At 42.4% G+C, this 23,942-nt stretch overlaps 55 non-coding genes across 55 annotated transcripts; 39 read left to right on the top strand and 16 right to left on the bottom strand.

The window, feature by feature from the left end:
• Positions 1 to 42: 42 nt before the first annotated feature.
• On the bottom strand, positions 43 to 115 carry TRNAR-UCG (transfer RNA arginine (anticodon UCG)). Its single transcript has one exon. It is a non-coding gene; the product is annotated as a tRNA-Arg (tRNA).
• Positions 116 to 1,014: 899 nt separating this feature from the next.
• Positions 1,015 to 1,087, bottom strand: TRNAR-UCG (transfer RNA arginine (anticodon UCG)). The gene has a single exon. It is a non-coding gene; the product is annotated as a tRNA-Arg (tRNA).
• Positions 1,088 to 1,986: 899 nt separating this feature from the next.
• Positions 1,987 to 2,059, bottom strand: TRNAR-UCG (transfer RNA arginine (anticodon UCG)). Its single transcript has one exon. It is a non-coding gene; the product is annotated as a tRNA-Arg (tRNA).
• A 249-nt stretch (positions 2,060 to 2,308) lies between these two features.
• Positions 2,309 to 2,381, bottom strand: TRNAR-UCG (transfer RNA arginine (anticodon UCG)). The gene has a single exon. It is a non-coding gene; the product is annotated as a tRNA-Arg (tRNA).
• Positions 2,382 to 2,630: 249 nt separating this feature from the next.
• TRNAR-UCG (transfer RNA arginine (anticodon UCG)) lies at positions 2,631 to 2,703 on the bottom strand. Its single transcript has one exon. It is a non-coding gene; the product is annotated as a tRNA-Arg (tRNA).
• Positions 2,704 to 2,952: 249 nt separating this feature from the next.
• Positions 2,953 to 3,025, bottom strand: TRNAR-UCG (transfer RNA arginine (anticodon UCG)). The gene has a single exon. It is a non-coding gene; the product is annotated as a tRNA-Arg (tRNA).
• Positions 3,026 to 3,602: 577 nt separating this feature from the next.
• Positions 3,603 to 3,675, bottom strand: TRNAR-ACG (transfer RNA arginine (anticodon ACG)). The gene has a single exon. It is a non-coding gene; the product is annotated as a tRNA-Arg (tRNA).
• A 91-nt stretch (positions 3,676 to 3,766) lies between these two features.
• TRNAR-ACG (transfer RNA arginine (anticodon ACG)) lies at positions 3,767 to 3,839 on the bottom strand. Its single transcript has one exon. It is a non-coding gene; the product is annotated as a tRNA-Arg (tRNA).
• A 91-nt stretch (positions 3,840 to 3,930) lies between these two features.
• Positions 3,931 to 4,003, bottom strand: TRNAR-UCG (transfer RNA arginine (anticodon UCG)). Its single transcript has one exon. It is a non-coding gene; the product is annotated as a tRNA-Arg (tRNA).
• An 85-nt stretch (positions 4,004 to 4,088) lies between these two features.
• Positions 4,089 to 4,161, bottom strand: TRNAR-ACG (transfer RNA arginine (anticodon ACG)). The gene has a single exon. It is a non-coding gene; the product is annotated as a tRNA-Arg (tRNA).
• Positions 4,162 to 4,252: 91 nt separating this feature from the next.
• TRNAR-UCG (transfer RNA arginine (anticodon UCG)) lies at positions 4,253 to 4,325 on the bottom strand. The gene has a single exon. It is a non-coding gene; the product is annotated as a tRNA-Arg (tRNA).
• Positions 4,326 to 4,732: 407 nt separating this feature from the next.
• On the bottom strand, positions 4,733 to 4,805 carry TRNAR-ACG (transfer RNA arginine (anticodon ACG)). The gene has a single exon. It is a non-coding gene; the product is annotated as a tRNA-Arg (tRNA).
• A 91-nt stretch (positions 4,806 to 4,896) lies between these two features.
• TRNAR-UCG (transfer RNA arginine (anticodon UCG)) lies at positions 4,897 to 4,969 on the bottom strand. The gene has a single exon. It is a non-coding gene; the product is annotated as a tRNA-Arg (tRNA).
• A 249-nt stretch (positions 4,970 to 5,218) lies between these two features.
• TRNAR-UCG (transfer RNA arginine (anticodon UCG)) lies at positions 5,219 to 5,291 on the bottom strand. Its single transcript has one exon. It is a non-coding gene; the product is annotated as a tRNA-Arg (tRNA).
• Positions 5,292 to 5,376: 85 nt separating this feature from the next.
• Positions 5,377 to 5,449, bottom strand: TRNAR-ACG (transfer RNA arginine (anticodon ACG)). The gene has a single exon. It is a non-coding gene; the product is annotated as a tRNA-Arg (tRNA).
• A 91-nt stretch (positions 5,450 to 5,540) lies between these two features.
• On the bottom strand, positions 5,541 to 5,613 carry TRNAR-UCG (transfer RNA arginine (anticodon UCG)). Its single transcript has one exon. It is a non-coding gene; the product is annotated as a tRNA-Arg (tRNA).
• A 1,851-nt stretch (positions 5,614 to 7,464) lies between these two features.
• On the top strand, positions 7,465 to 7,536 carry TRNAE-CUC (transfer RNA glutamic acid (anticodon CUC)). The gene has a single exon. It is a non-coding gene; the product is annotated as a tRNA-Glu (tRNA).
• Positions 7,537 to 9,096: 1,560 nt separating this feature from the next.
• TRNAV-UAC (transfer RNA valine (anticodon UAC)) lies at positions 9,097 to 9,168 on the top strand. The gene has a single exon. It is a non-coding gene; the product is annotated as a tRNA-Val (tRNA).
• Positions 9,169 to 9,247: 79 nt separating this feature from the next.
• On the top strand, positions 9,248 to 9,319 carry TRNAE-UUC (transfer RNA glutamic acid (anticodon UUC)). The gene has a single exon. It is a non-coding gene; the product is annotated as a tRNA-Glu (tRNA).
• Positions 9,320 to 9,398: 79 nt separating this feature from the next.
• Positions 9,399 to 9,470, top strand: TRNAE-UUC (transfer RNA glutamic acid (anticodon UUC)). Its single transcript has one exon. It is a non-coding gene; the product is annotated as a tRNA-Glu (tRNA).
• Positions 9,471 to 9,825: 355 nt separating this feature from the next.
• TRNAE-CUC (transfer RNA glutamic acid (anticodon CUC)) lies at positions 9,826 to 9,897 on the top strand. The gene has a single exon. It is a non-coding gene; the product is annotated as a tRNA-Glu (tRNA).
• A 78-nt stretch (positions 9,898 to 9,975) lies between these two features.
• On the top strand, positions 9,976 to 10,047 carry TRNAE-CUC (transfer RNA glutamic acid (anticodon CUC)). Its single transcript has one exon. It is a non-coding gene; the product is annotated as a tRNA-Glu (tRNA).
• A 79-nt stretch (positions 10,048 to 10,126) lies between these two features.
• Positions 10,127 to 10,198, top strand: TRNAE-UUC (transfer RNA glutamic acid (anticodon UUC)). Its single transcript has one exon. It is a non-coding gene; the product is annotated as a tRNA-Glu (tRNA).
• A 531-nt stretch (positions 10,199 to 10,729) lies between these two features.
• TRNAE-UUC (transfer RNA glutamic acid (anticodon UUC)) lies at positions 10,730 to 10,801 on the top strand. The gene has a single exon. It is a non-coding gene; the product is annotated as a tRNA-Glu (tRNA).
• A 228-nt stretch (positions 10,802 to 11,029) lies between these two features.
• TRNAG-UCC (transfer RNA glycine (anticodon UCC)) lies at positions 11,030 to 11,101 on the top strand. Its single transcript has one exon. It is a non-coding gene; the product is annotated as a tRNA-Gly (tRNA).
• A 531-nt stretch (positions 11,102 to 11,632) lies between these two features.
• TRNAE-CUC (transfer RNA glutamic acid (anticodon CUC)) lies at positions 11,633 to 11,704 on the top strand. Its single transcript has one exon. It is a non-coding gene; the product is annotated as a tRNA-Glu (tRNA).
• A 79-nt stretch (positions 11,705 to 11,783) lies between these two features.
• Positions 11,784 to 11,855, top strand: TRNAE-UUC (transfer RNA glutamic acid (anticodon UUC)). The gene has a single exon. It is a non-coding gene; the product is annotated as a tRNA-Glu (tRNA).
• Positions 11,856 to 12,813: 958 nt separating this feature from the next.
• On the top strand, positions 12,814 to 12,885 carry TRNAE-UUC (transfer RNA glutamic acid (anticodon UUC)). The gene has a single exon. It is a non-coding gene; the product is annotated as a tRNA-Glu (tRNA).
• A 228-nt stretch (positions 12,886 to 13,113) lies between these two features.
• Positions 13,114 to 13,185, top strand: TRNAG-UCC (transfer RNA glycine (anticodon UCC)). The gene has a single exon. It is a non-coding gene; the product is annotated as a tRNA-Gly (tRNA).
• A 656-nt stretch (positions 13,186 to 13,841) lies between these two features.
• Positions 13,842 to 13,913, top strand: TRNAE-CUC (transfer RNA glutamic acid (anticodon CUC)). The gene has a single exon. It is a non-coding gene; the product is annotated as a tRNA-Glu (tRNA).
• Positions 13,914 to 13,991: 78 nt separating this feature from the next.
• TRNAE-CUC (transfer RNA glutamic acid (anticodon CUC)) lies at positions 13,992 to 14,063 on the top strand. The gene has a single exon. It is a non-coding gene; the product is annotated as a tRNA-Glu (tRNA).
• A 228-nt stretch (positions 14,064 to 14,291) lies between these two features.
• TRNAG-UCC (transfer RNA glycine (anticodon UCC)) lies at positions 14,292 to 14,363 on the top strand. Its single transcript has one exon. It is a non-coding gene; the product is annotated as a tRNA-Gly (tRNA).
• A 204-nt stretch (positions 14,364 to 14,567) lies between these two features.
• TRNAE-CUC (transfer RNA glutamic acid (anticodon CUC)) lies at positions 14,568 to 14,639 on the top strand. The gene has a single exon. It is a non-coding gene; the product is annotated as a tRNA-Glu (tRNA).
• A 78-nt stretch (positions 14,640 to 14,717) lies between these two features.
• On the top strand, positions 14,718 to 14,789 carry TRNAE-CUC (transfer RNA glutamic acid (anticodon CUC)). Its single transcript has one exon. It is a non-coding gene; the product is annotated as a tRNA-Glu (tRNA).
• Positions 14,790 to 14,868: 79 nt separating this feature from the next.
• Positions 14,869 to 14,940, top strand: TRNAG-UCC (transfer RNA glycine (anticodon UCC)). Its single transcript has one exon. It is a non-coding gene; the product is annotated as a tRNA-Gly (tRNA).
• Positions 14,941 to 15,596: 656 nt separating this feature from the next.
• On the top strand, positions 15,597 to 15,668 carry TRNAE-CUC (transfer RNA glutamic acid (anticodon CUC)). Its single transcript has one exon. It is a non-coding gene; the product is annotated as a tRNA-Glu (tRNA).
• A 78-nt stretch (positions 15,669 to 15,746) lies between these two features.
• On the top strand, positions 15,747 to 15,818 carry TRNAE-CUC (transfer RNA glutamic acid (anticodon CUC)). The gene has a single exon. It is a non-coding gene; the product is annotated as a tRNA-Glu (tRNA).
• Positions 15,819 to 16,623: 805 nt separating this feature from the next.
• TRNAE-CUC (transfer RNA glutamic acid (anticodon CUC)) lies at positions 16,624 to 16,695 on the top strand. Its single transcript has one exon. It is a non-coding gene; the product is annotated as a tRNA-Glu (tRNA).
• A 78-nt stretch (positions 16,696 to 16,773) lies between these two features.
• On the top strand, positions 16,774 to 16,845 carry TRNAE-CUC (transfer RNA glutamic acid (anticodon CUC)). Its single transcript has one exon. It is a non-coding gene; the product is annotated as a tRNA-Glu (tRNA).
• Positions 16,846 to 16,924: 79 nt separating this feature from the next.
• Positions 16,925 to 16,996, top strand: TRNAG-UCC (transfer RNA glycine (anticodon UCC)). The gene has a single exon. It is a non-coding gene; the product is annotated as a tRNA-Gly (tRNA).
• An 807-nt stretch (positions 16,997 to 17,803) lies between these two features.
• On the top strand, positions 17,804 to 17,875 carry TRNAE-CUC (transfer RNA glutamic acid (anticodon CUC)). Its single transcript has one exon. It is a non-coding gene; the product is annotated as a tRNA-Glu (tRNA).
• A 78-nt stretch (positions 17,876 to 17,953) lies between these two features.
• Positions 17,954 to 18,025, top strand: TRNAE-CUC (transfer RNA glutamic acid (anticodon CUC)). Its single transcript has one exon. It is a non-coding gene; the product is annotated as a tRNA-Glu (tRNA).
• An 805-nt stretch (positions 18,026 to 18,830) lies between these two features.
• TRNAE-CUC (transfer RNA glutamic acid (anticodon CUC)) lies at positions 18,831 to 18,902 on the top strand. The gene has a single exon. It is a non-coding gene; the product is annotated as a tRNA-Glu (tRNA).
• A 79-nt stretch (positions 18,903 to 18,981) lies between these two features.
• TRNAE-CUC (transfer RNA glutamic acid (anticodon CUC)) lies at positions 18,982 to 19,053 on the top strand. The gene has a single exon. It is a non-coding gene; the product is annotated as a tRNA-Glu (tRNA).
• An 833-nt stretch (positions 19,054 to 19,886) lies between these two features.
• TRNAE-UUC (transfer RNA glutamic acid (anticodon UUC)) lies at positions 19,887 to 19,958 on the top strand. Its single transcript has one exon. It is a non-coding gene; the product is annotated as a tRNA-Glu (tRNA).
• A 204-nt stretch (positions 19,959 to 20,162) lies between these two features.
• TRNAE-CUC (transfer RNA glutamic acid (anticodon CUC)) lies at positions 20,163 to 20,234 on the top strand. The gene has a single exon. It is a non-coding gene; the product is annotated as a tRNA-Glu (tRNA).
• A 79-nt stretch (positions 20,235 to 20,313) lies between these two features.
• Positions 20,314 to 20,385, top strand: TRNAE-CUC (transfer RNA glutamic acid (anticodon CUC)). The gene has a single exon. It is a non-coding gene; the product is annotated as a tRNA-Glu (tRNA).
• A 79-nt stretch (positions 20,386 to 20,464) lies between these two features.
• TRNAE-CUC (transfer RNA glutamic acid (anticodon CUC)) lies at positions 20,465 to 20,536 on the top strand. The gene has a single exon. It is a non-coding gene; the product is annotated as a tRNA-Glu (tRNA).
• A 380-nt stretch (positions 20,537 to 20,916) lies between these two features.
• On the top strand, positions 20,917 to 20,988 carry TRNAE-UUC (transfer RNA glutamic acid (anticodon UUC)). Its single transcript has one exon. It is a non-coding gene; the product is annotated as a tRNA-Glu (tRNA).
• A 203-nt stretch (positions 20,989 to 21,191) lies between these two features.
• On the top strand, positions 21,192 to 21,263 carry TRNAE-CUC (transfer RNA glutamic acid (anticodon CUC)). Its single transcript has one exon. It is a non-coding gene; the product is annotated as a tRNA-Glu (tRNA).
• A 1,284-nt stretch (positions 21,264 to 22,547) lies between these two features.
• On the top strand, positions 22,548 to 22,619 carry TRNAG-UCC (transfer RNA glycine (anticodon UCC)). Its single transcript has one exon. It is a non-coding gene; the product is annotated as a tRNA-Gly (tRNA).
• Positions 22,620 to 22,823: 204 nt separating this feature from the next.
• On the top strand, positions 22,824 to 22,895 carry TRNAE-CUC (transfer RNA glutamic acid (anticodon CUC)). Its single transcript has one exon. It is a non-coding gene; the product is annotated as a tRNA-Glu (tRNA).
• A 78-nt stretch (positions 22,896 to 22,973) lies between these two features.
• Positions 22,974 to 23,045, top strand: TRNAE-CUC (transfer RNA glutamic acid (anticodon CUC)). The gene has a single exon. It is a non-coding gene; the product is annotated as a tRNA-Glu (tRNA).
• Positions 23,046 to 23,124: 79 nt separating this feature from the next.
• Positions 23,125 to 23,196, top strand: TRNAG-UCC (transfer RNA glycine (anticodon UCC)). Its single transcript has one exon. It is a non-coding gene; the product is annotated as a tRNA-Gly (tRNA).
• A 656-nt stretch (positions 23,197 to 23,852) lies between these two features.
• TRNAE-CUC (transfer RNA glutamic acid (anticodon CUC)) lies at positions 23,853 to 23,924 on the top strand. The gene has a single exon. It is a non-coding gene; the product is annotated as a tRNA-Glu (tRNA).
• The last annotated feature ends 18 nt before the right edge of the window (positions 23,925 to 23,942 follow it).

Here is a 23,942-nt window from a genome sequence, read left to right on the forward strand (position 1 = left end):
CCCTTCCGATATATTCAAATAATCATCTTTAAATGTTAATACCGAGCTTGCCAGGACTCGAACCTGGAATCTTCTGCTTCGAAGGCAGACGCGTTATCCATTACGCTACAAGCCCTTGCTTCGTTCTATCAAAAACTTTTCCAAACATTGAATTTATGCATTTTTATGACGCATAAAAGATCTTTAATTTAAATAAACACCGAGCTTGCCATGACTCGAACCTAGAATCTTTTGCTCCGTAGGTAGACGCGTTATCCATTGCGCCACAAGCCCGTTGGAGGTTAATCTAAATGCTATTGAAGCATTGCAATATTATAAATTTCCCTTCCGTTATATTCTAATAATCATCTTTAAATGTTAATACCGAGCTTGCCAGGACTCGAACCTAGAATCTTTTGCTCCGTAGGCAGCTGCGTTATCCGTTGCGCCACAAGCCCGTTGGAGGTTTATTCAAATGCTATTGAAGCATTGCAATATTATAAATTTCCCTTCCGTTACATTCCAATAATCATCTTTAAATGTCAACACCGAGCTTGCCAGGACTCGAACCTGGAATTTTCTGCTCCGTAGGCAGACGCATTATCCATTGCGCCCCAAGCCCGTTAAAGGTTAATCTAAATGCTATTGTAGCATTGCAATATTATAAATTTCCCTTCCGTTACATTCCAATAATCATCTTTAAATGTTAATACCGAGCTTGCCAGGACTCGAACCTGGAATCTTCTGCTTTGAAGGCAGACGCGTTATCCATTACGCTACAAGCCCTTGCTTCGTTCTATCAAAAACTTTTCCAAACATTGTATTTATGCATTTTTATGACGCATAAAAGATCTTTAATTTAAATAAACACCGAGCTTCCCAGGACTCGCACCTAGAATCTTTTGCTCCGTAGGCAGTCGCGTTATCCATTGCGCCACAAGCCCGTTGGAGGTTAATCTAAATGCTATTGGATTATTTTAATATTATAAATCTCCCTTCCGATATATTCAAATAATCATCTTTAAATAATAATACCGAGCTTGCCAGGACTCGAACCTGGAACCTTCTGCTTCGAAGGCAGACGCGTTATCCATTACGCTACAAGCCCTTGCTTCGTTCTATCAAAAACTTTTCCAAACATTGTATTTATGCATTTTTATGACGCATAAAAGAACTTTAATTTAAATAAACACCGAGCTTGCCATGACTCGAACCTAGAATCTTTTGCTCCGTAGGTAGACGCGTTATCCATTGCGCCACAAGCCCGTTGGAGGTTAATCTAAATGCTATTGAAGCATTGCAATATTATAAATTTCCCTTCCGTTATATTCTAATAATCATCTTTAAATGTTAATACCGAGCTTGCCAGGACTCGAACCTAGAATCTTTTGCTCCGTAGGCAGCTGCGTTATCCGTTGCGCCACAAGCCCGTTGGAGGTTTATTCAAATGCTATTGAAGCATTGCAATATTATAAATTTCCCTTCCGTTACATTCCAATAATCATCTTTAAATGTCAACACCGAGCTTGCCAGGACTCGAACCTGGAATTTTCTGCTCCGTAGGCAGACGCATTATCCATTGCGCCCCAAGCCCGTTGGAGGTTAATCTAAATGCTATTGAAGCATTGCAATATTATAAATTTCCCTTCCGTTACATTCCAATAATCATCTTTAAATGTTAATACCGAGCTTGCTAGGACTCGAACCTGGAATCTTCTGCTTTGAAGGCAGACGCGTTATCCATTACGCTACAAGCCCTTGCTTCGTTCTATCAAAAACTTTTCCAAACATTGTATTTATGCATTTTTATGACGCATAAAAGATCTTTAATTTAAATAAACACCGAGCTTCCCAGGACTCGCACCTAGAATCTTTTGCTCCGTAGGCAGTCGCGTTATCCATTGCGCAACAAGCCCGTTGGAGGTTAATCTAAATGCTATTGGATTATTGCAATATTATAAATCTCCCTTCCGATATATTCAAATAATCATCTTTAAATGTTAATACCGAGCTTGCCACGACTCGAACCTGGAATCTTCTGCTTCGAAGGCAGACGCGTTATCCATTACGCTACAAGCCCTTGCTTCGTTCTATCAAAAACCTTTCCAAACATTGTATTTATGCATTTTTATGACGCATAAAAGATGTTTAATTTAAATAAACACCGAGCTTGCCATGACTCGAACCTAGAATCTTTTGCTCCGTAGGCAAACGCGTTATCGATTGCGCCACAAGCCCGTTGGAGGTTTATTTAAATGCTATTGAAGCATTGCAATATTATAAATTTCCCTTCCGTTATATTCTAATAATCATCTTTAAATGTTAATACCGAGCTTGCCACGACTCGAACCTGGAATCTTCTGCTTCGAAGGCAGACGCGTTATCCATTACGCTACAAGCCCTTGCTTCGTTCTATCAAAAACTTTTCCAAGCATTGTATTTATGCATTTTTATGACGCATAAAAGATCTTTAATTTAAATAAACACCGAGCTTCCCAGGACTCGCACCTAGAATCTTTTGCTCCGTAGGCAGTCGCGTTATCCATTGCGCCACAAGCCCGTTGGAGGTTAATCTAAATGCTATTGGATTATTGCAATATTATAAATCTCCCTTCCAATATATTCAAATAATCATCTTTAAATGTTAATACCGAGCTTGCCAGGACTCGAACCTGGAATCTTATGCTTCGAAGGCAGACGCGTTATCCATTACGCTACAAGCCCTTGCTTCGTGCTATCAAAAACCTTTCCAAACATTGTATTTATGCATTTTTATGACGCATAAAAGAACTTTAATTTAAATAAACACCGAGCTTGCCAGGACTTGAACCTTAAATCTTCTGCTCCGTAGGCAGACGCGTTATCCATTGCGCCACAAGCCCGTTGGAGGTTAATCTAAATGCTATTGAAGCATTGCAATATTATAAATTTCCCTTCCGTTATATTCTAATAATCATCTTTAAATGTTAATACCGAGCTTGCCAGGACTCGAACCTGGAATCTTCTGCTTCGAAGGCAGACGCGTAATCCATTACGCTACAAGCCCTTGCTTCGTTCTATCAAAAACTTTTCCAAACATTGTATTTATGCATTTTTATGACGCATAAAAGATGTTTAATTTAAATAAACACCGAGCTTGCCATGACTCGAACCTAGAATCTTTTGCTCCGTAGGCAAACGCGTTATCTATTGCGCCACAAGCCCGTTGGAGGTTTATTTAAATGCTATTGAAGCATTGCAATATTATAAATTTCCCTTCCGTTATATTCTAATAATCATCTTTAAATGTTAATACCGAGCTTGCCACGACTCGAACCTGGAAACTTCTGCTCCGTAGGCAGACGCGTTATCCATTGCGCTACAAGCCCGTTGGAGGTTAATCTAAATGCTATTGAAGCATTGCAATATTATAAATTTCCCTTCCGTTATATTCTAATAATCATCTTTAAATGTTAATACCGAGCTTGCCAGGACTCGAACCTAGAATCTTTTGCTCCGTAGGCAGCTGCGTTATCCGTTGCGCCACAAGCCCGTTGGAGGTTTATTCAAATGCTATTGAAGCATTGCAATATTATAAATTTCCCTTCCGTTACATTCCAATAATCATCTTTAAATGTCAACACCGAGCTTGCCAGGACTCGAACCTGGAATTTTCTGCTCCGTAGGCAGACGCGTTATCCATTGCGCTACAAGCCCGCTGGAGGTTTATTTAAATGCTATTGAAGCATTGCAATATTATAAATTTCCCTTCCGTTATATTCTAATAATCATCTCTAAATGTTAATACCGAGCTTGCCAGGACTCGAACCTGGAATCTTCTGCTCCGTAGGCAGACGCGTTATCCATTGCGCCACAAGCCCGTTGGAAGTTAATCTAAATGCTATTGAAGCATTGCAATATTATAAATTTCCCTTCCGTTATATTCTAATAATCATCTTTAAATGTTAATACCGAGCTCGCCAGGACTCGAACCTGGAATCTTCTGCTTCGAAGGCAGACGCGTAATCCATTACGCTACAAGCCCTTGCTTCGTTCTATCAAAAACTTTTCCAAACATTGTATTTATGCATTTTTATGACGCATAAAAGATTTTTAATTTAAATAAACACCGAGCTTGCCATGACTCGAACCTAGAATCTTTTGCTCCGTAGGCAAACGCGTTATCCATTGCGCCACAAGCCCGTTGGAGGTTTATTTAAATGCTATTGAAGCATTGCAATATTATAAATTTCCCTTCCGTTATATTCTAATAATCATCTTTAAATGTTAATACCGAGCTTGCCACGACTCGAACCTGGAATCTTCTGCTTCGAAGGCAGACGCGTTATCCATTACGCTACAAGCCCTTGCTTCGTTCTATCAAAAACTTTTCCAAGCATTGTATTTATGCATTTTTATGACGCATAAAAGATCTTTAATTTAAATAAACACCGAGCTTCCCAGGACTCGCACCTAGAATCTTTTGCTCCGTAGGCAGTCGCGTTATCCATTGCGCCACAAGCCCGTTGGAGGTTAATCTAAATGCTATTGGATTATTGCAATATTATAAATCTCCCTTCCGATATATTCAAATAATCATCTTTAAATGTTAATACCTAGCTTGCCAAGACTCGAACCTGGAATCTTCTGCTTCGAAGGCAGACGCGTTATCCATTACGCTACAAGCCCTTGCTTCGTTCTATCAAAAACTTTTCCAAACATTGTATTTATGCATTTTTATGACGCACAAAAGATCTTTAATTTAAATAAACACCGAGCTTGCCATGACTCGAACCTAGAATCTTTTGCTCCGTAGGCAAACGCGTTATCCATTGCGCCACAAGCCCGTTGGAGGTTTATTTAAATGCTATTGAAGCATTGCAATATTATAAATTTCCCTTCCGTTATATTCTAATAATCATCTTTAAATGTTAATACCGAGCTTGCCACGACTCGAACCTGGAATCTTCTGCTTCGAAGGCAGACGCGTTATCCATTACGCTACAAGCCCTTGCTTCGTTCTATCAAAAACTTTTCCAAGCATTGTATTTATGCATTTTTATGACGCATAAAAGAACTTTAATTTAAATAAACACCGAGCTTGCCAGGACTTGAACCTTAAATCTTCTGCTCCGTAGGCAGACGCGTTATCCATTGCGCCACAAGCCCGTTGGAGGTTAATCTAAATGCTATTGAAGCATTGCAATATTATAAATTTCCCTTCCGTTATATTCTAATAATCATCTTTAAATGTTAATACCGAGCTTGCCAGGACTCGAACCTGGAATCTTCTGCTTCGAAGGCAGACGCGTAATCCATTACGCAACAAGCCCTTGCTTCGTTCTATCAAAAACTTTTCCAAACATTGTATTTATGCATTTTTATGACGCATAAAAGATGTTTAATTTAAATAAACACCGAGCTTGCCATGACTCGAACCTAGAATCTTTTGCTCCGTAGGCAAACGCGTTATCCATTGCGCCACAAGCCCGTTGGAGGTTTATTTAAATGCTATTGAAGCATTGCAATATTATAAATTTCCCTTCCGTTATATTCTAATAATCATCTTTAAATGTTAATACCGAGCTTGCCACGACTCGAACCTGGAATCTTCTGCTTCGAAGGCAGACGCGTTATCCATTACGCTACAAGCCCTTGCTTCGTTCTATCAAAAACTTTTCCAAGCATTGTATTTATGCATTTTTATGACGCATAAAAGATCTTTAATTTAAATAAACACCGAGCTTCCCAGGACTCGCACCTAGAATCTTTTGCTCCGTAGGCAGACGCGTTATCCATTGCGCCACAATGGTGTTGTGTTTGCTGTTACATTTCGTACAATGACGCATTGTGCAGTCTGGGCTGGCGTGGTTAGGTCGTAGGCAATTGAAACAAAGAGCCTTCTTCTTGACTAGATCCCAGCGCTCGTCTACCGAGATCTTCGAAAACTTGGGGCATCGATAAATAGTATGATCTTCGTGACAGATTAGACATTTAATTCGAGTTGTTCCCACATGCGTCAAAGTTGTCTTTCTAGTTTCAAAACCTGACTTGATTCTTCTACCTGGTGTAGCAGCGGCTGCGAGTGCTCTCGCGCGTTGTTCCAAGAACAAACGTATATCTTCAAACGTGGGTGCTTTGGTACCTGTCAGGAACAGTTCCCATTGACGTCTGGATTCGGTATCTAGTTTTTCTTTTACCGTATAGACTAAGATTGAGTCCCAATTGTCCACTGGTTCGTTCAAAACTTTTAGTCCACGAATGCATTCTGATGTGGTATCAATTAATTTGCGTAGTTCTAAGGCTGATTCTTGATTCACCTTAGGTTGAGTAAATAGTCTTTTCAAGTGCGCATCGATTATTTCGCGCGTATTGTTGTATCTATTTATCAAGATACTCCAGGCTTCCGGATAGTTTGCGTCAATAACTTGACCAGTAGCGCGGCTTCATCACGTAATAACGATTTTAAGTACTGAAATTTTCTGGCGTCCGATAACTGTAGGTTGTTATGGACCGTGGCTAGATACAGATCATGAAACGATAACCAATCCAGATAGTTACCGCTGAATGTTGGTATTTCTAAGTTTGGCAGCCTGATATCCGGATTGTGTCCAATTGTTGGAGTTGTCTGCGCCGTGGCGGCACTTATAATGGTTGCTTGATTTGTTCTAAGAATGGTGGCAATTGTAATGTGTAAATCGTCTAAACGTAGGGACAATGCATCGTATTCCTCGCCCTGTAACGCAAACGTTTCAGGTGTACACTTCCTCGCCATTTCGTGATGTAATTCGTCTAAGTCGATTGTGATTTTCTCAGTTTTTCCCAGATAAAGCTTGAGCGCGACATCAGTTAGTGGTTGGGTCTGGTGCCCAGCCATTACCGATTCGATTCTGCCTTTCAGGGCCCGTCGCTTGTTAAGTAATGCATCCATGATTTATTGTCTTACTTGGAAAGTTGATGTTGAGTGATGAGCCAAATTCGCACAATTTGACACGCTTTGTCACGGAAAATTCTTTTTCAGCCGACTAGATCCGGCTCAACGGACCATTTAATGTTCGTGTACGTGTTCAAATTGATGTAGAATTGATAGTTATCCAAACAACAAACTTTATTTTTAAAGTTACAAATGATAAACCAAAATTAACACTGCGAGAGCCTAGTACTTTCTTTTTACAACGCGATTGGAATTCTGCCTCGTTGGCTTACATTCCATTTATTTTATACCATTATGTTCAAGTACCTCGTGAGCGTATTATCTCTCCACTTCTAACGTTCTACTCAGGGGCTAGTTCCCAAGTGGTGATAATAAATTTATGAAAGGCAATAGTTTCTCCTATGAATGTTCGTCGGTATTAAAAATGTTCCACTTTTCTAAAACTGGGTTCTAACACACCCAGAAGGCTATAGTACGATTCCCGGTATCGGAGCGAGTGCTTTTGTACCGCTTATCAAGAATAGACTTAAGGAAATAGGTTTATGAATAGAATTAAGACCTGGTTGAGCAAGTACGATATGGTCTAGTGGCTAGGATATCTGGCTCTCACCCAGAAGGCCAGGGTTCGATTCCCGGTATCGGAGTGAGTGCTTTTGTACCGCTTTTCAAGAATAGAATTAAGACTTGGTTGAGCAAGTGCGATATGGTCTAGTCGCTAGGATACCTGACTTTCACCCAGAAGGCCAGGATTCGATTCCCGGTATCAGAACATCGGCTTTTGTACCACTTTAAAGAAAAATCTTAAAGACACATTTATAGTCAAAATATTAAGCGTTGTTCGAACCAGTCCGATATGGTCTAGTTGCTAGGATATATGGCTTTCACCCAGAAGGCCCGGGTTCAATTCCCGGTATCGGAGTGAAGGCTTTTGTACCGCTTTTCAAGAATAGACTTAAGGATATAGGTTTATGAATTGAATTAAGACTTGGTTGAGGAAGTCCGATATGGTCTAGTGGCTAGGATAACTGCTTTTTACCCAGAAGGCCCGGATTCGATTCCCGGTATCGGAGCGAGTGTTTTGTAAAGCATTTCAAAAATAGACTTAAGGATATCGGTTTATGAATAGAATTAAGACTCGGATGAGCAAGTCCGATATGGTCTAGTGGGTGGGATACCTGGCTTTCACCCAGAAGGCCCGGGTGCGATTCCTGGTATCGGAGCGAGTGCTTTTGTACCGCTTTTGAAGAATAGACTTAAAGACACATTTATAGGAATTATATTTAGGGTTGTTCCAACCAGTCCGATATGGTTGAGTGGCTAGGATAACTGCTTTTTACCCAGAAGGCCCGGCTTCGATTCCCGGTATCGGAGCGAGTGTTTTGTAAAGCATTTCAAAAATAGACTTAAGGATATAGGTTTATGAATAGAATTAAGACTCGGTTGAGCAAGTCCGTTATGGTCTAGTGGGTGGGATACCTGGCTTTCACCCAGAAGGCCCGGGTGCGATTCCTGGTATCGGAGCGAGTGCTTTTGTACCGCTTTTGAAGAATAGACTTAAAGACACATTTATAGGAATAATATTTAGGGTTGTTCCAACCAGTCCGATATGGTTGAGTGGCTAGGATATCTGGCTCTCACCCAGAAGGCTATAGTACGACTCCCGGTATCGGAGCGAGTGCTTTTGTACCGCTTTTCAAGAATAGACTTAAGGATATAGGTTTATGAATAGAATTAAGACCTGGTTGAGCAAGTACGATATGGTCTAGTGGCAAGGATATCTGGCTTTCACCCTGAAGGCCCGGGTTCGATTCCCGGTATCGGAAGGAGTGCTTTTGTACCGGTTTTGAAAAATAGACTTAAGGATATAGGTTTATGAATAGAATTAAGACTTGGTTAAGCAAGTCCGATATGGTCTTGTGGCAAGGATATCTGGCTTTCACCCTGAAGGCCCGGGTTCGATTCCCGGTATCGGAGGGAGTGCTTTTGTACCGGTTTTGAAGAATAGACTTAAGGATATAGGTTTATGAATAGAATTAAGACTTGGTTAAGCAAGTCCGATATGGTCTAGCGGCTAGGATATCTGGCTTTCACCCAGAAGGCCCGGGTTCAATTCCCCGTATCTGAGCGAGTGCTTTTGTACCGGTTTTGAAGAATAGACTTAAGGATATAGGTTTATAAATAGAATTAAGACTTGGTTAAGCAAGTCCGATATGGTCTAGTGGCAAGGATATCTGGCTTACACCCTGAAGGCCCGGGTTCGATTCCCGGTATCGGAGGGAGTGCTTTTGTACCGGTTTTGAAGAATAGACTTAAGTATAAAGGTTTATAAATAGAATTAAGACTTGGTTAAGCAAGTCCGACATGGTCTAGCGGCTAGGATATCTGGCTTTCACCCAGAAGGCCCGGGTTCGATTCCCGGTATCGGAGGGAGTGCTTTTGTACCGGTTTTGAAGAATAGACTTAAGTATAAAGGTTTATATATAGAATTAAGACTTGGTTAAGCAAGTCCGACATGGTCTAGCGGCTAGGATATCTGGCTTTCACCCAGAAGGCCCGGGTTCGATTCCCGGTATCGGAGGGAGTGCTTTTGTACCGCTTTTCAAGAATAGACTTAAGGATATAGGTTTATGAATAGAATTAAGACTTGGTTGAAGAAGTCCGATATGGTCTAGTGGCTAGGATATCTATCTTTCACCCAGAAGGCCCGGGTTCGATTCCCGGTATCGGAGCGAGTGCTTTTGTACCGCTTTTCAAGAATAGAATTAAGACTTGGTTGATCAAGTACGATATGGTCTAGTCGCTAGGATACCTGACTTTCACCCAGAAGGCCCGAGTTCGATTCCCAGTATCGGAGCACGTGGTTTTGTACCGCTTTTCAAGAATAGACTTAAGGATATAGGTTTATGAATAGAATTAAGACTTGTTTAAGCAAGTCCGATTTGGTCTAGTGGCTAGGATATCTGGCTCTCACCCAGAAGGACCGGGTTCGATTCCCGGTATCGGAGCGAGTGCTTTTGTACCGCTTTCAAGAATAGACTTAAGGATATTGGTTTATGAATAGAATTAAGACGTGTTTATGCAAGTCCGATATGGTCTAGTGGCTAGGATATCTGGCTCTCACCCATAAGGACCGGGTTCGATTCCCGGTATCGGAGCGAGTGCTTTTGTACCGCTTTTCAAGAATAGACTTAAGGATATAGGTTTATGAATAGAATTAAGACTTGGTTAAGCAAGTCCGATATGGTCTAGTGGCTAGGATATCTGGCTTTCACCCAGAAGGCCCGGGTTCGATTCCCAGTATCGGAGCGAGTGCTTTTGTACCGCTTTTCAAGAATAGACTTAAGGATATAGGTTTATGAATAGAAATAAGACTTGGTTGAGGAAGTCCTATATGGTCTAGTGGCTCGGATATCTGGCTTTCACCCAGAAGGCCCGGGTTCGATTCCCGGTATCGGAGCGAGTGCTTTTGTACCGCTGTTCAAGAATAGACTTAAGGATATTGGTTTATGAATAGAATTAAGACTTGATTAAGCAAGTCCTATATGGTCTAGTGGCTAGGATATCTGGCTGTCACGCAGAAGAGCGGGTTCGATTCCCGGTATCGGAGTGAGTGCTTTTGTACCGCTTTTGATGAATAAACTTAAAGACACATTTATAGGAATAATATTTTGGATTGTTCCGACCAGTCAGATATGGTCTAGTGGCTAGGATATCTGGCTCTCATCCAGAATGCTCGGGTTCGATTCCCGCTATCGGAGCGAGTGCTTTTGTACCGCTTTTCAAGAATAGACTTAAGGATATAGGTTTATCAATAGAATTAAGACTTGGTTGAAGACGTCCGATACGGTCTAGTGGCTAGGATATCTGGCTTTCACCCAGAAGGCCCGGGTTCGATTCCCGGTATCGGAGCGAGTGCTTTTGTACCGCTTTTCAAGAATAGACTTAAGGATATTGGTTTATGAATAGAATTAAGACTTGATTAAGCAAGTCCTATATGGTCTAGTGGCTAGGATATCTGGCTGTCACGCAGAAGGGCGGCTTCGATTGCCGGTATCGGAGCGAGTGTTTTGTAAAGCATTTCAAAAATAGACTTAAGGATATAGGTTTATGAATAGAATTAAGACTTGGTTAAGCAAGTCCGATATGGTCTAGTGGCTAGGATATCTGGCTTCCACCCAGAAGGCCCGGGTTCGATTCCCGGTATCGGAGCGAGTGCTTTTGTACCGCTTTTGAAGAATAGACTTAAGGATATAGGTTTATGAATAGAATTAAGACTTGATTAAGCAAGTCCTATATGGTCTAGTGGCTAGGATATCTGGCTGTCACGCAGAAGAGCGGGTTCGATTCCCGGTATCGGAGTGAGTGCTTTTGTACCGCTTTTGATGAATAAACTTAAAGACACATTTATAGGAATAATATTTTGGATTGTTCCGACCAGTCAGATATGGTCTAGTGGCTAGGATATCTGGCTCTCATCCAGAATGCTCGGGTTCGATTCCCGGTATCGGAGCGAGTGCTTTTGTACCGCTTTTCAAGAATAGACTTAAGGATATAGGTTTATGAATAGAATTAAGACTTGGTTGAAGAAGTCCGATATGGTCTAGTGGCTAGGATATCTATCTTTCACCCAGAAGGCCCGGGTTCGATTCCCGGTATCGGAGCGAGTGCTTTTGTACCGCTTTTCAAGAATAGACTTACGGATATAGGTTTATGAATAGAATTAAGACTTGTTTAAGCAAGTCCGATTTGGTCTAGTGGCTAGGATATCTGGCTCTCACCCAGAAGGCCCGGGTTCGATTCCCGGTATCGGAGGGAGTGCTTTTGTACCGGTTTTGAAGAATAGACTTAAGTATAAAGGTTTACATATAGAATTAAGACTTGGTTAAGCAAGTCCGACATGGTCTAGCGGCTAGGATATCTGGCTTTCACCCAGAAGGCCCGGGTTCGATTCCCGGTATCGGAGGGAGTGCTTTTGTACCGCTTTTCAAGAATAGACTTAAGGATATAGGTTTATGAATAGAATTAAGACTTGGTTGAAGAAGTCCGATATGGTCTAGTGGCTAGGATATCTATCTTTCACCCAGAAGGCCCGGGTTCGATTCCCGGTATCGGAGCGAGTGCTTTTGTACCGCTTTTCAAGAATAGAATTAAGACTTGGTTGATCAAGTACGATATGGTCTAGTCGCTAGGATACCTGACTTTCACCCAGAAGGCCCGAGTTCGATTCCCAGTATCGGAGCACGTGGTTTTGTACCGCTTTTCAAGAATAGACTTAAGGATATAGGTTTATGAATAGAATTAAGACTTGTTTAAGCAAGTCCGATTTGGTCTAGTGGCTAGGATATCTGGCTCTCACCCAGAAGGCCCGGGTTCGATTCCCAGTATCGGAGCGAGTGCTTTTGTACCGCTTTTCAAGAATAGACTTAAGGATATAGGTTTATGAATAGAAATAAGACTTGGTTGAGGAAGTCCTATATGGTCTAGTGGCTCGGATATCTGGCTTTCACCCAGAAGGCCCGGGTTCGATTCCCGGTATCGGAGCGAGTGCTTTTGTACCGCTGTTCAAGAATAGACTTAAGGATATTGGTTTATGAATAGAATTAAGACTTGATTAAGCAAGTCCTATATGGTCTAGTGGCTAGGATATCTGGCTGTCACGCAGAAGAGCGGGTTCGATTCCCGGTATCGGAGTGAGTGCTTTTGTACCGCTTTTGATGAATAAACTTAAAGACACATTTATAGGAATAATATTTTGGATTGTTCCGACCAGTCAGATATGGTCTAGTGGCTAGGATATCTGGCTCTCATCCAGAATGCTCGGGTTCGATTCCCGCTATCGGAGCGAGTGCTTTTGTACCGCTTTTCAAGAATAGACTTAAGGATATAGGTTTATCAATAGAATTAAGACTTGGTTGAAGACGTCCGATACGGTCTAGTGGCTAGGATATCTGGCTTTCACCCAGAAGGCCCGGGTTCGATTCCCGGTATCGGAGCGAGTGCTTTTGTACCGCTTTTCAAGAATAGACTTAAGGATATTGGTTTATGAATAGAATTAAGACTTGATTAAGCAAGTCCTATATGGTCTAGTGGCTAGGATATCTGTCTGTCACGCAGAAGGGCGGCTTCGATTGCCGGTATCGGAGCGAGTGTTTTGTAAAGCATTTCAAAAATAGACTTAAGGATATAGGTTTATGAATAGAATTAAGACTTGGTTAAGCAAGTCCGATATGGTCTAGTGGCTAGGATATCTGGCTTCCACCCAGAAGGCCCGGGTTCGATTCCCGGTATCGGAGCGAGTGCTTTTGTACCGCTTTTGAAGAATAGACTTAAGGATATAGGTTTATGAATAGAATTAAGACTTGATTAAGCAAGTCCTATATGGTCTAGTGGCTAGGATATCTGGCTGTCACGCAGAAGAGCGGGTTCGATTCCCGGTATCGGAGTGAGTGCTTTTGTACCGCTTTTGATGAATAAACTTAAAGACACATTTATAGGAATAATATTTTGGATTTTTCCGACCAGTCAGATATGGTCTAGTGGCTAGGATATCTGGCTCTCATCCAGAATGCTCGGGTTCGATTCCCGGTATCGGAGCGAGTGCTTTTGTACCGCTTTTCAAGAATAGACTTAAGGATATAGGTTTATGAATAGAATTAAGACTTGGTTGAAGAAGTCCGATATGGTCTAGTGGCTAGGATATCTATCTTTCACCCAGAAGGCCCGGGTTCGATTCCCGGTATCGGAGCGAGTGCTTTTGTACCGCTTTTCAAAAATAGAATTAAGACTTTGTTGATCAAGTACGATATGGTCTAGTCGCTAGGATACCTGACTTTCACCCAGAAGGCCCGAGTTCGATTCCCAGTATCGGAGCACGTGGTTTTGTACCGCTTTTCAAGAATAGACTTAAGGATATAGGTTTATGAATAGAATTAAGACTTGTTTAAGCAAGTCCGATTTGGTCTAGTGGCTAGGATATCTGGCTCTCACCCAGAAGGACCGGGTTCGATTCCCGGTATCGGAGCGAGTGCTTTTGTACCGCTTTCAAGAATAGACTTAAGGATATTGGTTTATGAATAGAATTAAGACGTGTTTATGCTAGTCCGATATGGTCTAGTGGCTAGGATATCTGGCTCTCACCCATAAGGACCGGGTTCGATTCCCGGTATCGGAGCGAGTGCTTTTGTACCGCTTTTCAAGAATAGACTTAAGGATATTGGTTTATGAATAGAATTAAGACTTGATTAAGCAAGTCCTATATGGTCTAGTGGCTAGGATATCTGGCTGTCACGCAGAAGGGCGGCTTCGATTCCCGGTATCGGAGCGAGTGTTTTGTAAAGCATTTCAAAAATAGACTTAAGGATATAGGTTTATGAATAGAATTAAGACTTGGTTAAGCAAGTCCGATATGGTCTAGTGGCTAGGATATCTGGCTTCCACCCAGAAGGCCCGGGTTCGATTCCCGGTATCGGAGCGAGTGCTTTTGAAACGCTTTTCAAAAATAGAATTAAGACTTGGTTGATCAAGTACGATATGGTCTAGTCGCTAGGATACCTGACTTTCACCCAGAAGGCCCGAGTTCGATTCCCAGTATCGGAGCACGTGGTTTTGTACCGCTTTTCAAGAATAGACTTAAGGATATAGGTTTATGAATAGAATTAAGACTTGTTTAAGCAATTCCGATTTGGTCTAGTGGCTAGGATATCTGGCTCTCACCCAGAAGGACCGGGTTCGATTCCCGGTATCGGAGCGAGTGCTTTTGTACCGCTTTCAAGAATAGACTTAAGGATATTGGTTTATAAATAGAATTAAGACGTGTTTATGCAAGTCCGATATGGTCTAGTGGCTAGGATATCTGGCTCTCACCCATAAGGACCGGGTTCGATTCCCGGTATCGGAGCGAGTGCTTTTGTACCGCTTTTCAAGAATAGACTTAAGGATATTGGTTTATGAATAGAATTAAGACTTGGTTAAGCAAGTCCGATATGGTCTAGTGGCTAGGATATCTGGCTTCCACCCAGAAGGCCCGGGTTCGATTCCCGGTATCGGAGCGAGTGCTTTTGTACCGCTTTTGAAGAATAGACTTAAGGATATAGGTTTATGAATAGAATTAAGACTTGATTAAGCAAGTCCTATATGGTCTAGTGGCTAGGATATCTGGCTGTCACGCAGAAGAGCGGGTTCGATTCCCGGTATCGGAGTGAGTGCTTTTGTACCGCTTTTGATGAATAAACTTAAAGACACATTTATAGGAATAATATTTTGGATTGTTCCGACCAGTCAGATATGGTCTAGTGGCTAGGATACCTGGCTCTCATCCAGAATGCTCGGGTTCGATTCCCGGTATCGGAGCGAGTGCTTTTGTACCGCTTTTCAAGAATAGACTTAAGGATATAGGTTTATGAATAGAATTAAGACTTGGTTGAAGAAGTCCGATATGGTCTAGTGGCTAGGATATCTATCTTTCACCCAGAAGGCCCGGGTTTGATTCCCGGTATCGGAGCGAGTGCTTTTGTACCGCTTTTCAAAAATAGAATTAAGACTTGGTTGATCAAGTACGATATGGTCTAGTCGCTAGGATACCTGACTTTCACCCAGAAGGCCCGAGTTCGATTCCCAGTATCAGAGCACGTGGTTTTGTACCGCTTTTCAAGAATAGACTTAAGGATATAGGTTTATGAATAGAATTAAGACTTGTTTAAGCAAGTCCGATTTGGTCTAGTGGCTAGGATATCTGGCTCTCACCCAGAAGGACCGGGTTCGATTCCCGGTATCGGAGCGAGTGCTTTTGTACCGCTTTCAAGAATAGACTTAAGGATATTGGTTTATGAATAGAATTAAGACGTGTTTATGCAAGTCCGATATGGTCTAGTGGCTAGGATATCTGGCTCTCACCCATAAGGACCGGGTTCGATTCCCGGTATCGGAGCGAGTGCTTTTGTACCGCTTTTCAAGAATAGACTTAAGGATATTGGTTTATGAATAGAATTAAGACTTGATTAAGCAAGTCCTATATGGTCTAGTGGCTAGGATATCTGGCTGTCACGCAGAAGGGCGGCTTCGATTCCCGGTATCGGAGCGAGTGTTTTCTAAAGCATTTCAAAAATAGACTTAAGGATATTGGTTTATGAATAGAATTAAGACTTGATTAAGCAAGTCCTATATGGTCTAGTGGCTAGGATATCTGGCTGTCACGCAGAAGAGCGGGTTCGATTCCCGGTATCGGAGTGAGTGCTTTTGTACCGCTTTTGATGAATAAACTTAAAGACACATTTATAGGAATAATATTTTGGATTGTTCCGACCAGTCAGATATGGTCTAGTGGCTAGGATATCTGGCTCTCATCCAGAATGCTCGGGTTCGATTCCCGGTATCGGAGCGAGTGCTTTTGTACCGCTTTTCAAGAATAGACTTAAGGATATAGGTTTATGAATAGAATTAAGACTTGGTTGAAGAAGTCCGATATGGTCTAGTGGCTAGGATATCTGGCTTTCACACAGAAGGCCCGGGTTCGATTCCCGGTATCGGAGCGAGTGCTTTTGTACCGCTTTTCAAGAATAGAATTAAGACTTGGTTGATCAAGTGCGATATGGTCTAGTCGCTAGGATACCTGACTTTCACCCAGAAGGCCCGAGTTCGATTCCCAGTATCGGAGCACGTGGTTTTGTACCGCTTTTCAAGAATAGACTTAAGGATATAGGTTTATGAATAGAATTAAGACTTGTTTAAGCAATTCCGATTTGGTCTAGTGGCTAGGATATCTGGCTCTCACCCAGAAGGACCGGGTTCGATTCCCGGTATCGGAGCGAGTGCTTTTGTACCGCTTTCAAGAATAGACTTAAGGATATTGGTTTATAAATAGAATTAAGACGTGTTTATGCAAGTCCGATATGGTCTAGTGGCTAGGATATCTGGCTCTCACCCATAAGGACCGGGTTCGATTCCCGGTATCGGAGCGAGAGCTTTTGTACCGCTTTTCAAGAATAGACTTAAGGATATTGGTTTATGAATAGAATTAAGACTTGGTTAAGCAAGTCCGATATGGTCTAGTGGCTAGGATATCTGGCTTCCACCCAGAAGGCCCGGGTTCGATTCCCGGTATCGGAGCGAGTGCTTTTGTACCGCTTTTGAAGAATAGACTTAAGGATATAGGTTTATGAATAGAATTAAGACTTGATTAAGCAAGTCCTATATGGTCTAGTGGCTAGGATATCTGGCTGTCACGCAGAAGAGCGGGTTCGATTCCCGGTATCGGAGTGAGTGCTTTTGTACCGCTTTTGATGAATAAACTTAAAGACACATTTATAGGAATAATATTTTGGATTGTTCCGACCAGTCAGATATGGTCTAGTGGCTAGGATACCTGGCTCTCATCCAGAATGCTCGGGTTCGATTCCCGGTATCGGAGTGAGTGCTTTTGTACCGCTTTTGATGAATAAACTTAAAGACACATTTATAGGAATAATATTTTGGATTGTTCCGACCAGTCAGATATGGTCTAGTGGCTAGGATACCTGGCTCTCATCCAGAATGCTCGGGTTCGATTCCCGGTATCGGAGCGAGTGCTTTTGTACCGCTTTTCAAGAATAGACTTAAGGATATAGGTTTATGAATAGAATTAAGACTTGGTTGAAGAAGTCCGATATGGTCTAGTGGCTAGGATATCTATCTTTCACCCAGAAGGCCCGGGTTTGATTCCCGGTATCGGAGCGAGTGCTTTTGTACCGCTTTTCAAAAATAGAATTAAGACTTGGTTGATCAAGTACGATATGGTCTAGTCGCTAGGATACCTGACTTTCACCCAGAAGGCCCGAGTTCGATTCCCAGTATCAGAGCACGTGGTTTTGTACCGCTTTTCAAGAATAGACTTAAGGATATAGGTTTATGAATAGAATTAAGACTTGTTTAAGCAAGTCCGATTTGGTCTAGTGGCTAGGATATCTGGCTCTCACCCAGAAGGACCGGGTTCGATTCCCGGTATCGGAGCGAGTGCTTTTGTACCGCTTTCAAGAATAGACTTAAGGATATTGGTTTATGAATAGAATTAAGACGTGTTTATGCAAGTCCGATATGGTCTAGTGGCTAGGATATCTGGCTCTCACCCATAAGGACCGGGTTCGATTCCCGGTATCGGAGCGAGTGCTTTTGTACCGCTTTTCAAGAATAGACTTTAGGATATTGGTTTATGAATAGAATTAAGACTTGATTAAGCAAGTACTATATGGTCTAGTGGCTAGGATATCTGGCTGTCACGCAGAAGGGCGGCTTCGATTCCCGGTATCGGAGCGAGTGTTTTCTAAAGCATTTCAAAAATAGACTTAAGGATATTGGTTTATGAATAGAATTAAGACTTGATTAAGCAAGTCCTATATGGTCTAGTGGCTAGGATATCTGGCTGTCACGCAGAAGAGCGGGTTCGATTCCCGGTATCGGAGTGAGTGCTTTTGTACCGCTTTTGATGAATAAACTTAAAGACACATTTATAGGAATAATATTTTGGATTGTTCCGACCAGTCAGATATGGTCTAGTGGCTAGGATATCTGGCTCTCATCCAGAATGCTCGGGTTCGATTCCCGGTATCGGAGCGAGTGCTTTTGTACCGCTTTTCAAGAATAGACTTAAGGATATAGGTTTATGAATAGAATTAAGACTTGGTTGAAGAAGTCCGATATGGTCTAGTGGCTAGGATATCTGGCTTTCACACAGAAGGCCCGGGTTCGATTCCCGGTATCGGAGCGAGTGCTTTTGTACCGCTTTTCAAGAATAGAATTAAGACTTGGTTGATCAAGTGCGATATGGTCTAGTCGCTAGGATACCTGACTTTCACCCAGAAGGCCCGAGTTCGATTCCCAGTATCGGAGCACGTGGTTTTGTACCGCTTTTCAAGAATAGACTTAAGGATATAGGTTTATGAATTGAATTAAGACTTGTTTAAGCAAGTCCAATATGGTCTAGTGGCTAGGATATCTGGCTCTCACCCAGAAGGACCGGGTTTGATTCCCGGTATCGGAGCGAGTGCTTTTGTACCGCTTTTCAAGAATAGACTTAAGGATATTGGTTTATCAATAGAATTAAGACTTGTTTATGCAAGTCCGATATGGTCTAGTGGCTAGGATATCTGGCTCTCACCCAGAAGGACCGGGTTCGATTCCCGGTATCGGAGCGAGTGCTTTTGTACCGCTTTTCAAGAATAGACTTAAGGATATTGGTTTATGAATAGAATTAAGACTTGTTTATGCAAGTCCGATATGGTCTAGTGGCTAGGATATCTGGCTCTCACCCATAAGGACCGGTTTCGATTCCCGGTATCGGAGCGAGTGCTTTTGTACCGCTTTTCAAGAATAGACTTAAGGATATTGGTTTATGAATAGAATTAAGACTTGATTAAGCAAGTCCTATATGGTCTAGTGGCTAGGATATCTGGCTTTCACCCAGAAGGCCCGGGTTCGATTCCCAGTATCGGAGCGAGTGCTTTTGTACCGCTTTTCAAGAATAGACTTAAGGATATAGGTTTATGAATAGAAATAAGACTTGGTTGAGGAAGTCCTATATGGTCTAGTGGCTCGGATATCTGGCTTTCACCCAGAAGGCCCGGGTTCGATTCCCGGTATCGGAGCGAGTGCTTTTGTACCGCTGTTCAAGAATAGACTTAAGGATATTGGTTTATGAATAGAATTAAGACTTGATTAAGCAAGTCCTATATGGTCTAGTGGCTAGGATATCTGGCTGTCACGCAGAAGAGCGGGTTCGATTCCCGGTATCGGATTGAGTGCTTTTGTACCGCTTTTGATGAATAAACTTAAAGACACATTTATAGGAATAATCTTTTGGATTGTTCCGACCAGTCAGATATGGTCTAGTGGCTAGGATATCTGGCTCTCATCCAGAATTCTCGGGTTCGATTCCCGGTATCGGAGCGAGTGCTTTTGTACCGCTTTTCAAGAATAGACTTAAGGATATAGGTTTATGAATAGAATTAAGACTTGGTTGAAGAAGTCCGATATGGTCTAGTGGCTAGGATATCTGGCTTTCACCCAGAAGGCCCGGGTTCGATTCCCGGTATCGGAGCGAGTGCTTTTGTACCGCTTTTCAAGAATAGAATTAAGACTTGGTTGATCAAGTGCGATATGGTCTAGTCGCTAGGATACCTGACTTTCACCCAGAAGGCCCGAGTTCGATTCCCAGTATCGGAGCACGTGGTTTTGTACCGCTTTTCAAGAATAGACTTAAGGATATAGGTTTATGAATTGAATTAAGACTTGTTTAAGCAAGTCCGATATGGTCTAGTGGCTAGGATATCTGGCTCTCACCCAGAAGGACCGGGTTTGATTCCCGGTATCGGAGCGAGTGCTTTTGTACCGCTTTTCAAGAATAGACTTAAGGATATTGGTTTATCAATAGAATTAAGACTTGTTTACGCAAGTCCGATATGGTCTAGTGGCTAGGATATCTGGCTCTCACCCAGAAGGCCCGGGTTCGATTCCCGGTATCGGAGCGAGTGCTTTTGTACCGCTTTTCAAGAATAGACTTAAGGATATTGGTTTATGAATAGAATTAAGACTTGTTTATGCAAGTCCGATATGGTCTAGTGGCTAGGATATCTGGCTCTCACCCATAAGGACCGGGTTCGATTCCCGGTATCGGAGCGAGTGCTTTTGTACCGCTTTTCAAGAATAGACTTAAGGATATTGGTTTATGAATAGAATTAAGACTTGATTAAGCAAGTCCTATTTGGTCTAGTGGCTAGGATATATGGCTGTCACGCAGAAGGGCGGGTTCGATTCCCGATATCGGAGTGAGTGCTTTTGTACCGCTTTTGATGAATAAACTTAAAGACACATTTATAGGAATAATATTTTGGATTGGTCCGACCAGTCAGATATGGTCTAGTGGCTAGGATATCTGGCTCTCATCCAGAAGGCTCGGGTTCGATTCCTGGTAACGGAGCGAGTGCTTTTGTACCGCTTTTCAAGAATAGACTTAAGGATATAGGTTTATGAATAGAATTAAGACTTGGTTAAAGAAGTCCGATATGGCCTAGTGGCTAGGATATCTGGCTTTCAACCAGAAGGCCCGGGTTCGATTCCCGGTATCGGAGCTAGTGCTTTTGTACCGCTTTTCAAGAATAGAATTAGGACTTGGTTGATCAAGGACGATATGGTCTAGTCGCTAGGATACCTGAATTTCACCCAGAAGGCCCGGGTTCGATTCCCGGTATCGGAGCACGTGGTTTTGTACCGCTTTTCAAGACAGACTTAAGGATATAGGTTTATGAATAGAATTAAGACTTGTTTAAGCAAGTCCGATATGGTCTAGTGGCTAGGATATCTGGCTCTCACCCAGAAGGCCCGGGTTCGATTCCCGGTATCGGAGCGAGTGCTTTTGTACCGCTTTTCAAGAATAGACTTAAGGATATTGGTTTATGAATAGAATTGAGACTTGGTTAAGCAAGTCCGATATGGTCTAGTGGCTAGGATATCTGGATGTCACGCAGAAGGGCGGGTTCGATTCCCGGTATCGGAGTGAGTGCTTTTGTACCGCTTTTGATGAATAAACTTAAAGACACATTTATGGGAATAATATTTTGGGTTGTTCCGACCAGTGAGATATGGTCTAGTGGCTAGGATATCTGGCTCTCACCCAGAAGGACCGGGCTCGATTCCCGGTATCGGAGCGAGTGCTTTTGTACCGCTTTTCAAGAATAGACTTAAGGATATTGGTTTATGAATAGAATTAAGACTTGATTAAGCAAGTCCTATATTGTCTAGTGGCTAGGATATCTGGCTGTCAGGCAGAAGGGCGGGTTCGATTCCCGATATCGGAGTGAGTGCTTTTGTACCGCTTTTGATGAATAAACTTAAAGACACATTTATAGGAATAATATTTTGGAGTGTTTCGACCAGTCAGATATGGTCTAGTGGCTAGGATATCTGGCTCTCATCCAGAAGGCTCGGGTTCGACTCCCGGTATCGGAGCGAGTGCTTTTGTACCGCTTTGCAAGAATAGATTTAAGGATATAGGTTTATGAATAGAATTAAGACTTGCTTGAGGAAGTCCTATATGGTCTAGTGGCTAGGATATCTGGCTTACACCCAGATGGCCCGGGTTCGATTCCCGGTATCGGAGCGAGTGCTTTTGTACCGCTTTTCAAGAATAGACTTAAGGATATTGGTTTATGAATAGAATTAAGACTTGATTAAGCAAGTCCTATATGGTCTAGTGGCTAGGATATCTGGCTGTCACGCAGAAGAGCGGGTTCGATTCCCGGTATCGGAGTGAGTGCTTTTGTACCGCTTTTGATGAATAAACTTAAAGACACATTTATAGGAATAATATTTTGGATTGTGCCGACCAGTCAGATATGGTCTAGTGGCTAGGATGTCTGGCTCTCATCCAGAATGCTCGGGTTCGATTCCCGGTATCGGAGCGAGCGCTTTTGTACCGCTTTTCAAGAATAGACTTAAGGATATAGGTTTATGAATAGAATTAAGACTTGGTTGAAGAAGTCCGATATGGTGTAGTGGCTAGGATATCTGGCTTTCACCCAGAAGACCCGGGTTCGATTCCCGGTATCGGAGCGAGTGCTTTTGTAAAGCATTTCAAAAATAGACTTAAGGATATAGGTTTATGAATAGAATTAAGACTTGGTTAAGCAAGTCCGATATGGTCTAGTGGCTAGGATATCTGGCTTCCACCCAGAAGGCCCGGGTTCGATTCCCGGTATCGGAGCGAGTGCTTTTGAAACGCTTTTCAAAAATAGAATTAAGACTTGGTTGATCAAGTACGATATGGTCTAGTCGCTAGGATACCTGACTTTCACCCAGAAGGCCCGAGTTCGATTCCCAGTATCGGAGCACGTGGTTTTGTACCGCTTTTCAAGAATAGACTTAAGGATATAGGTTTATGAATAGAATTAAGACTTGTTTAAGCAATTCCGATTTGGTCTAGTGGCTAGGATATCTGGCTCTCACCCAGAAGGACCGGGTTCGATTCCCGGTATCGGAGCGAGTGCTTTTGTACCGCTTTCAAGAATAGACTTAAGGATATTGGTTTATAAATAGAATTAAGACGTGTTTATGCAAGTCCGATATGGTCTAGTGGCTAGGATATCTGGCTCTCACCCATAAGGACCGGGTTCGATTCCCGGTATCGGAGCGAGTGCTTTTGTACCGCTTTTCAAGAATAGACTTAAGGATATTGGTTTATGAATAGAATTAAGACTTGGTTAAGCAAGTCCGATATGGTCTAGTGGCTAGGATATCTGGCTTCCACCCAGAAGGCCCGGGTTCGATTCCCGGTATCGGAGCGAGTGCTTTTGTACCGCTTTTGAAGAATAGACTTAAGGATATAGGTTTATGAATAGAATTAAGACTTGATTAAGCAAGTCCTATATGGTCTAGTGGCTAGGATATCTGGCTGTCACGCAGAAGAGCGGGTTCGATTCCCGGTATCGGAGTGAGTGCTTTTGTACCGCTTTTGATGAATAAACTTAAAGACACATTTATAGGAATAATATTTTGGATTGTTCCGACCAGTCAGATATGGTCTAGTGGCTAGGATACCTGGCTCTCATCCAGAATGCTCGGGTTCGATTCCCGGTATCGGAGCGAGTGCTTTTGTACCGCTTTTCAAGAATAGACTTAAGGATATAGGTTTATGAATAGAATTAAGACTTGGTTGAAGAAGTCCGATATGGTCTAGTGGCTAGGATATCTATCTTTCACCCAGAAGGCCCGGGTTTGATTCCCGGTATCGGAGCGAGTGCTTTTGTACCGCTTTTCAAAAATAGAATTAAGACTTGGTTGATCAAGTACGATATGGTCTAGTCGCTAGGATACCTGACTTTCACCCAGAAGGCCCGAGTTCGATTCCCAGTATCAGAGCACGTGGTTTTGTACCGCTTTTCAAGAATAGACTTAAGGATATAGGTTTATGAATAGAATTAAGACTTGTTTAAGCAAGTCCGATTTGGTCTAGTGGCTAGGATATCTGGCTCTCACCCAGAAGGACCGGGTTCGATTCCCGGTATCGGAGCGAGTGCTTTTGTACCGC

This window comes from Phalangium opilio, unplaced genomic scaffold (genome assembly GCF_054372755.1).
Source record: "Phalangium opilio isolate 3A_F unplaced genomic scaffold, DU_Popi_V2 ptg000054l_1, whole genome shotgun sequence".
NCBI lineage: Eukaryota > Metazoa > Arthropoda > Arachnida > Opiliones > Phalangiidae > Phalangium > Phalangium opilio.